The following is a 10,147-nucleotide window of genomic DNA, read 5'->3' on the forward strand; positions in this document are numbered from 1 at the left end:
TCTGTAAAGCAGCAGAAAGCGTAAATTTCCTAGAGAGAACCTAGCTAAAGGACACCCTCCCGCAATGAAGTAGGTCAGATCTGTGCAAAGAGTACAAAAAGCAATAGTTCGGTGCCAAAGAGAAGAAAGTTCTTGAAAGTATTTTTTTTTTTTTAATTATTCTACAGATATACGTAATGCATGTTCAAGAAAGAACATACTTAGCAAAAAGCTTTTTGGGGGAGCGGGAGAGAGAAAAAACCAGCCTGTGTGATGTGAGAGAAGACATAAGACCAAAACAAAACAAACAATAAACAAAAATAGCCTAAATCAACCCAATTTGTTTTCTCCTACAGCCTGTTTTCTTTCAGCAAGAGATGCCCACCGTGTGAGGAGTAAATTCCTCTGATGAGCAAGTTGTACTTTATAAACACAGGAGAGCGAATCATTGACTTGTTTAGAAGACAATTCTCTTACTCATAGCCGCAGTGTCACCGCTGTCTGTGCCTCCGAAAAGGGGACCCCCTAGACTTTCACAGATTTGCTTTTTGAGGGAGAAAAAGTTGTAAACTATTGTCAAAGTGTATATAGTTCTGATTCATGTTCAACGTTTTTCACAGACCACCTTGCGGATGTGTTTTTGAAGCACCTCAGTGGCCCAGGGGGAGCTCTACCTTTAATGTGAGAAGACAACGTAACAAAGAATCAATCAATCTCTCTCTCTCTCTCTCTCTCTGTCTCTCTCTGTCTCTGTCTCTCTCTCTCTCACACACACACACTCACCCCAAATTTTTTTTAAAAGTTTGTGGTGAGGGGAAGGGAGAGAAGGAAAACAAATGTTATCTCTCATGAGCAAACTTTAAATTTCACAAAGATACAACGAAGCAGTATTTTTGCCCTAGCAGAACAGTTTCTGACTTAGAATAAGCGAAACTAAAATAAAACTTCTGAGTCGAACCAAGCAGCGAACGAACTGTAGAAAAATAATAGTGTTAAGTATTGTACATTCTTTTAAGACTTGTATGATACAGTTAATATAGTTGCCTTAGTTCGGTGTTCTGTTAATATGAAAAGAGCTGTAACGTAGTACTTCATTATTTGTGATATAGTAACTGATCATTCAAATAATATGTGGCTCAATGGCCCAGGAAAAGCCCAGCTATCTTTCATAAGTACAATAGCCACACACAAATCATATAAAAACTCAAATTTTTATTTTCACCAAAAATTGATTTTTTTCTCATATTCAAATGTATATAAATTAAAACAAAACATGTAACTAAGATTATCCCCTAAAATACAAATAGAATAACCTTTGTGGATTTTCAAGATCTTATTTTCATAACCATAATTAGTAAAAATAATTATTGGCAAGAGCAACTGAAATCATATATTTTAATAACTCAAATATTTATTTCTACTCCTTTTTGCATCAAGACTGTGGGAAATTTTTATTATAACAATCAGATGGTGCACTGATGTGAGAAATGTTGCAAAGCATCCTGTTGATTGCTTCTAATTAACTGCAATGCTCTTGTGTTCTCAGTTTTAGCCGGCACACACTGCACAATGCCTTTTATTTTGCTTTGAATGGATTTTTACTTAAAAACAGCTGATCTCAATATCCACAGCATTTTGGCTTTATTTTTTAATCTCTTAACATTTTCCTGGAATATTTTCTTTTCAATTTTAAAAGATAAATTTGAAAACATTTCTAAAACATAAAGTATAATCAGTTAAATTAACAGCACTCGTATGGTCTTTCACATGTATTTTGCATGTTCTATAGTACGTGATTACATTCTCAAACCACATTTCAATTCCTCTTTAAAAGTTATACATCTGAGTGATGGTTTAAGAAGGAAATTCTGAAAAGCAATTTAGAACATGCAGCCAATTTTTTTTTTTTAATTTTTGTTAGCAGACTATTAAATAGCATGGAGCTGAAACACAGGACCCAAGTAAGGGGATAGAAAGGATTTCAGAATTAAAAGTATTAAATAAAATTCTTTGCACTCACCTTTCTCTGATGATTTAAGCTCAAGCAGCCCTGACAGAGAGAAGTCATGAATTTTCATCAACTTCACACATGTCATACATTTAAAAACATTTTGATTTGCCCTGGGACCCCTGCATGTCTTTGAAAGCACGGTCACAGTGCTGTGCTGTTTTGTAGGTACGAACCCTCTGAACTCCCAGAGCTCTAGGAGATATATTACTAATGTAAACAGCCTCTTAAGTGAAGGAAAAAAAAAAAAAGAGCATTAAATAACAGGAAGTTTCCAAGGAAATGCAGAATTTAAAATAGAGTATTATTAGAAGCAGTACAATTTCTATAATTTTGAGTGCCACCATTTTATCCATACACCAGCTTTCTGAGAACATATAATTATCTGACCTAAGAAACAATCCTTTTGGAAGGGAAAATGTATAACTTAAAAAGTAGAGGTAAGTTATTAATTTAGACTGGTAGATGTTGAAAGTGATTAAATAGTCCTCCTTTTGTGCTCATGAGGATAGAATGTGACTCAGGCAAGCAGAAACGCCACAGTTTCAAAACAGCTACCAACATCCTAATATTTCCAGTAGGAAAGCTAAGTATATTAAGTGCAATAAAGACAGAATTCTGTCCTAAATAACATGTCCTGGGACACGTTATTCTCCAAATACTTCTGTCTCTCTTAAAATTGTGAGAAAGCATAAAGACAAGGTAAGAAATAAACATTAGGAGAGATTAATAAGGGCAAACTCACAAATCATACAACAATATAAATAAAGTAATGTTACAAATAACTTACACTGTGCCCTCAACTTAACAACTGAGGAAGAGAAAGCCCAGAGAGGTAAAGTGACTTCCCTAAGGTCTTTCAAAGACAGAGACATAAAGCTCAACTAGAGACACGTCTCTTGACTTTTGGTAGCACTCTTTCTACAACACCACACAGTCTTTGAATGCAGTAACCGAAGTGTCATTTCAGGTGGATGTCAATCATACAGTAAAATAAAACAATGAGCAATGCCCTCTTGACCCTAAAAGCTATCCATGGGGCATACGAAATTAATCTGTGGTCTTTACCAATGTGCATAATTATCTTCCTCAAAAAGATGCCTCTTTGGAAAATATTTTTATGCCTTCCTTTTTGCTTAGGGTTTGAGAATTTGTACCTATTTAATAAAGTGTCACTCATTAACACACTTATACCAAGGAGGGGAGGTAAAAACAACCACCAGTAAGGCTCACTGTCACTAGTTCGCCCCCCACTTTTAATCCATGCTCCAGTCCATGGACTGCGTGGTCTTTCTAAAATACACATCTGATTATGTTTGAATTTTTTCAATGACTTTCCATCTGATGTAAGATAAATCTACACTTCTTAGTCTGGCATTTGAGGATCTTCAAAGTGCTTAGCCCATAGCACCCCTTCAGTTGTACTCCCATCGGTCTCCTCAAACTTCCTATTCTGGCAATATAATCTAGGTATGATCTCCTGAACAGAATATGCTTTTCACTGCCTCAGGGCCTTTGCACACACTTTTTCCTCCACCTGGACCTCTATTTCTCCTTCAAGAGTGAATTCAAGTGTTACCTTTTCTCCTTCTGCCACATACAGATGCTTCTTCCCTTAGAATTCCACTGCATTTTGCACAGACCTCACATTACTCTACTCATTGCATCAAACTGTACTCGTCTATTTTCATGGCTGTCTCTCCAAACACGTCTTTGAGGTCAGAGACATATCTTTTTCTCCATGCATAGAACTTTGCCTGGTGTAAGCACTCATGAATGTTTACTGACTGAACAAATAAATCAATGAATAGGCCATCTATTTTTCTTTCATAAAACCTTTATGTCTTAGGGTGATACCACCCAGTTCTTCCATATAATGGTTAAACTGGATATGTATCGATAGCAGGATATTTCTATCAACCTCTGCTTTTGGTTTCTATTTAAAAAGTATAATGTTATAAATACTCCTTTACTATAATGAATTGACATTGGCATGAACCTGGTGACAAAATACCAACTCTTATCTACTTGTGAATAAAAAAAGAGGATTCTTGGGGAAACGGTAGGTCATCATTGTACCAGACATTGGTAAGGAACATTTCCTTTTAGGGATCCATTTCTTGTTAGGTACACAAGTGGAAGGATGACCTATTACAATGCTAAGAGTATAAATGTATATTTGGATATACAGGAAACAATACCCATATCTTCACACCAAGGGACTGCTTTAAAAGAGGATGTTTAGTCATAAATGGAATTTAGATTTGAGATTTATCTTATGTAGGGTCTTTTGCTGTTTGGCTCCTTCCAGTTTTCCTCATCTTCCTGAGAAAATGCTAGGGAGATGGCAAATCATCTCCTAGGGAGCCTGCCCAGGTGAAGCCAAGGACGTCCTTGGTATATAAGCACACATTTTCCACTGGAAGTAATACCCTCATACTCATTGATGAAAGGCTTCACATTCAAAATGGAACAGGATCTGCCAGTCTGCCTTTTTTTAAAACATGTACATGATCTTGAGCCAGGCCCCAAATCAGCTGTTTTTGGACCAATATAAGGTAGAGGACCGCCCAACTCTGAAGCTACTTCCAATCTTTTGATTCCCCCTACCTCCATTCCATTGGTTCCATGGTGCCCCAAAGCTGCAGCCCCCTACTCAAATGTGAGGGGTGCTCACTAAGGGCTAAGAGTTGGGAACACAGTAAGAGCAGCCATTGCTCTTGAAGAACAGATTCCTCTTGGCCTCTGTACCACCTTCCCTAGATAGAGCAGCCCTGTGTGGCATCATCATTAACAATCGACACTAGTTCTTAAATTCTTTTCTAGTAGATGAGACCACACTGGCCTGTTCTCAACCCCGCCCCCCAAAAAAAGAACAATAGGATTTGTGACCTTCTGTTCCCCTCACCCCTTCGGAAGATGGCTACCCTTTAGCATTTTTAAAGGTCTTGAAATGTGAGTGTGCCATAGAAAATTGAAGTCTGGAATGTAAAAAGAGATTAACTCTAAGGATTTTTCAAGTCATTAATTTGTAAAGTTCATTCTGTGCTTGGGGGGGGAGGTTGTTTGTTTTAAACATTGCAGTATTACCTCAAACAGTTTTCATTTGAATAGGCAGGGAAATGTCAGAGATTCCTCCCTTACTAACTAGCATAGAATGGGGCTTCTTTTCTGGCATTTTGAGTCAAACTCACCTAGAATTTTAACAATATTTTGTTCACATAAAAAGAGACAAATGTTAATACCCCCTTTTTCTTTTCATTTTTGCACATCAGAGAAGATTACAAGGTAAATAGTAAAAATGTTTCACAAATTCATTTCTTCAGCAAACTTATTGAACAACTATTATGTGCAAGGAACTATACAAGATATTAACCAAGAGACACAAAATTTTAAAATGGCTATTTATAGCTCCAAATTTCAGGATGTAAAATGCGACCACTATCAAATCACACAGGCTTAGAATTTCCTTCTGTCCACTTGTTATTTGTTTTCTTGAAAAGAAAACTTCTCTAGCAGGAGGTATTAGTCAAGGTGGAAAATGTTCATCAGCATAAATTCTAAGTTTGTAACTTAATAAGCAGGAAATATATATATCTATGTCTTCAAATTGGGCACAGCCATTTGAAAGTTCCTCCCAAACTTATAAAAGGACATAGGCTTTGGTTTTCTTGAGGGTCTGAAATGAATCCATTACATTAAAATGGCTCTTAGTAGCAAGAGCAAGTAATTATTTGCATTATAAGGTAATAAAATGGAGGGTGAGGCATATTTGTACAGATCTTTTTTTTATTTGTACAAGATTTGTATTTGTACAAGATCTTTTTAAATTCACTTTTATAGGGATTCTCTCCCATTCCTGCTTAAATGAACTTGGAAGATTGTTCATCATTCAGTATTGTTGAAATTACAAGGCACATAGCTGTCATCTGGTTTTTAAATATTCTTCCCCTTTACTACTGTAGATGAGTAATGTCCACCTTCATTCTTTAAGAACACACTAATGTAATGATAGTCTAATTTTGACAAAAATTAGGTTTTTTATATCTCACATCTAGAGACCTCCTGACATATTAGAAAATACAATATTATTCTAAAAATACACTTTGCTAGCCTTCCTGAACATTCATACTTCAGTGAATTGTACCTTTCTGCTTAAAAAGTGCAACAAGGCCTCTTACAAAGGCAATCCCCTGGAGAAAACGTCATTGATGAAGTCAGTCTACTTACTTTTTTTTCATGGTACCTACTAGCAAAAGTTATGACTTCATCCTCAATCCTGATAGTTCATTCTAGACCCCAAAGCTGTTTCCAACATAAGAGTATGAAAAAAGGGCCTAGCCTGCCAACAAAGGAGACCCAGGAAGTGTCGTTTCACCCTATGGTTCTTTTATGTTAGAATTCTAGATTTTACATCCTCAAGGAAAAAATGCTAATGTTAGAGTCAGATGTATTTTGCTTTTACAATGTCCCTGTATGCCAAATACCTACTTGTTTCACTTTGAGGTAAGAAAAAGCTATTTTTATATAATCTCAAATTTATATAATTTCTCTGAAAGTGGAGTGCCTAAATCTTATTAAGTTAGCAATAATTTATCTATGAAAGCAAATGGGAACAGGCAGAAGTTTGTTCTATTGACAAGAAATTATAATCCTCCAAATTTTATTAAAAGCTCTTGATTTTTTTCCCCCTACTGCTGCTAAGGGACGCCTTTCCTGATTTTTGCTCCTGTTAGTAACGAGAATCCTATTTCTATTTATGGCCATTTTCAAAATTGGGACTATCAAGTAATGCACTCACAACTTACTTTTCAAGGAAACTGCTTGAGAGCCCCTGTGTCATTTCCCTCCCTGCGCTTCCCACTAGTGAATTCCCCCAGAGGGATTTATTACAGATACAAAGTGGAGAATTTAGAAACAGGGCTGATTGGTGGACCCTCCTGCTGCCACTGAAGTTTTCCTGATACCTTCTAGATGCTACTGTAGGATTACATGACTGATTCACTCTTCTCCTTGTCTGCTGGCAGCTAAATGGGAATACTGGCGAGCTGCCAGAAGGGTAGGTAGCCAACCTGCTTGCCCTTGATTGTGCCTGCCAGCTTTTAAATAACAGAAGTAGGGTCAAGTAAGTGAAATCATGAACTGAGGAGAGTATTCGGAGAATGCAAAGGCGGTTAATGTCCTTCCAAGCCTCAGATGGCTGGCAACCCTTGGCAGAGTAATCTATGATTTGTGGCACCTGACCCTTCCACTGTGACTGTTATCTGTGTATTCACTAGAAACATATTTACAGAATCTCTCCATTAGCAAAGATGCCTTGTGTGTGATTACCCAATTGTCATGGTCACACTAGGGTTTTGATACAGTTCCTATTCACAGATGAAAAACTGCCCTAAACTGTACACAGGATTGATTTAAAGCAGGGATCCTCAATCTATAGATCAAGATTTCTTTGGGTAGATCTCAAAGAGATTATCACAGTCTTGCTCCCCGTTCCTCTTTACCCCAAGACCACATTCCCGCCTCCCCCCCATCCACGGCAAGACAGAATCTCCTTTATGCACTTGAAACCTTACAAATTCTTAATAAAGTTAAGAATAATTAGCAATTAGAATTATCCAAAAAGATGAGTCTATTTAAAAGACTCCATCCCAGAAAATACTGGAAGAGAGCACTACTTGCTTAAACTAGTTGGCATTGCTCACATTTATATAGTACTTAGCGTCAGAAAAGTACTTTCTCCTCATTGAAAATGTCTTAGTTACAAAGGCAGACAGAGGTTGTAGGCTGGCTTTCATTCTTACGGAATCAAATACAAAGAACATTAATTTTTTTTTCCTCTGACACGTGACAATGAGAACACACTTGCTATTAAAAAGTTTATTGGGAAGTTTAAAAGGTGGAGTCTCCCTTTCCCCCCTCAAGTAAATGGCACTGAGGTCCTCCCGTGCCAGAAAATTTCTCCAGTTTACACCCTATGTTGGCTTCCACCTTTGTATTAACTGATAAGGGCGAAGCGGTATTTTAGGGAACCGAATCAAACTCGCTAGGACCAAATAAATAGTTACGAATCAAAATAGAAAAACAATAACCCAGGCTCAAAAAGTAACAAAGTCGCACCAGATAAATAAATGAAGGCGATAAACTCACCACAGATCAAGCAATACTACTAAATGACCTGACTTGACAGTAACCGCAGGCGACCCTTAGGAACTGCATCGGGGTTAAATGCCCTGAGAACTGCCGAGAACCGGAGGCCCCCGGCCACTGACCCTCCGCTGTCCGTCAGACGGCGGCGCCCGCCCAGAGGCCAGCGCTCTAGGCCGCTGGGGCCCGGCCAGAGGAAGCTAGAGGCGGGCCGCGGGCGCTCCCGGCCCGGAGGACCGCCAGAATCAGGCGGCCCGAGGCCGGCCGGCGGGCCACCCGCGCAGAGGAAGCCCGGGTAGAGGAGCGGTCACCTCCCCCCACCTCCCGGGGCCGACTGTGCGCGCAGCAAGCAGGCCGCAGGGCGGGAGCTAAGCCCAAGCGGAGGCCGCAGGGAATCCTAGGGGCCTCTCCAGGACCGACGCGGCGCTCGGGCTGACCACGCCGTCTGGGCAGTCACCCTCCCGCGCTGCGGGCGCCAGGAGCCTTAGAAGCCACTCCACCGCAGGAAGCCAGACGCCGGGCCCGCGCCCACTGCCGGGAGCCCACGCACGCTGCGTGGCCAGCGAGTGTGGCAAAGCTTGTCCCGAGAGAGGGACGTAGGCGCTCTGTCGGGGACAGGGGGACTCCCGGAGCTTGGGCGCCCCTTGCAGCTGGGAGTCATCTCCGCGCATTTCTTTCCCAAGGCGACCTGAATTCAACCCCTATGAAGATGCTCCAGGCATTAGCGAGTAACAGGGGAAGAAGAAGCGGGGGGAAAGGAGTTATTTAAATGGGGGAGGGGCGGGCGGGAGGAGTAGGAGGAAACCGTACAGAAAAGAAATCCCCATTACCACCAAAACCGTTTCTGAGAAGTCCTGAGGTTTTACTCCTGGAGATTTCACTTTAAAGGCTGAAAAAAATATATTCCACTGCTTTTAATTGAAGTAAACAAAGTGCAACAAATCCTAACTCAAATATGATTGCAGTGAGATTAGGGTATAATTGCTTAGGGTTCAGGTGGAATCTGCGGGCTAAATCCTACAGGGCCAATCTGAATTTCACAATCATTCTGTCAAAAGGAGAGCGATGAGAGCCCACACGCTTCCTAACAAGTCATTTTTAACAGTTACAAGCTTCGCACAAAGACCACACAGGGCGCCTAAGAGATGCAAATCTAATCCCTGGTCGTTCTACCGGCCTTCAACAAAGATGTGCTAAACCCTAATAGAAAAGAAATCAGTTCTCTGTCACCAGCCCCTAGTAAAATCTATTAGAGAATGGACAGAGCCTCATCTACAGCAGTTGCTGCAAAGGTTAAGGACAAGTACAAATAAGAGGGACCCAGTTTTGTTTTCCGTGTGAAATATCGGGAGAAGCTAACCCCAAATGAGTGACGGGATTCGATCCGTGGCTTCGCATTCATTTGAACGCTAGAAAAAAATAAACACACACATTAAGACTTTTGAAGGATCCGTTTCTGAATTTAGGAGAGATGAAACAAATTCCCCCAAAGTTGAAATCTTTGCCTCCGAAATTATCGAAGAATATAAAGGGGAAAGAGAGGCGAACGCGCGGGTCCAAGAGGGAGGTCCCGGGCTTCTGGAACCGGCCGGGCTGACTTCGCGCGGCAGCACCTAGTCCTTCCCAAGAAAACCCCGACGGCAGAGCCGCCGCCCGGTGCGGACTCGGGTGGCGCGCGGCCCCTTGCGGCTGGGACCGAGAGGCGGCGGCCTTCCCTCCCCGACTAGCCGGCGTTCGGCCCGGGTCCCTCTCCCCGACCTCACCCTAGAGCCCCAGAGCCCACGGGGAGCCGGCCTGTGCTTCACAGGTTGGGGACGCGCCTCAGATGTGCCCTTCTGAGGTCACCAACCAAATCAGACACAAACTAACACCTGTGTCATGCTGGAGTATTAAGAGGGTTAAGGTGTTGCAGCTAAAATGTATCACGGTGCGTACGACACTCTTAAGAAAGTAAGGGCCCCGCGGCTCCAGGCCCCTCGGAGAAGCCCCAGGCGGGCTGGGTCCCGGGCGGCG

At 41.1% G+C, this 10,147-nt stretch overlaps 1 long non-coding RNA gene across 1 annotated transcript in view; it reads right to left on the reverse strand.

Annotated features, from left to right (window-relative positions):
• The window catches only part of LOC131836479 (uncharacterized), a 38,784-nt gene extending 30,653 nt beyond the window's left edge, over window positions 1-8,131 (reverse strand). Inside the window, exon 1 of the long non-coding RNA XR_009355635.1 lies at window positions 2,000-8,131. This is a non-coding gene — a long non-coding RNA (uncharacterized LOC131836479). The remainder of the gene's footprint in view (window positions 1-1,999) is intronic.
• Between the last annotated feature and the right edge of the window lie 2,016 nt (window positions 8,132-10,147).

Source organism: Mustela lutreola, chromosome 7 (genome assembly GCF_030435805.1).
Source record: "Mustela lutreola isolate mMusLut2 chromosome 7, mMusLut2.pri, whole genome shotgun sequence".
Lineage (NCBI taxonomy): Eukaryota > Metazoa > Chordata > Mammalia > Carnivora > Mustelidae > Mustela > Mustela lutreola.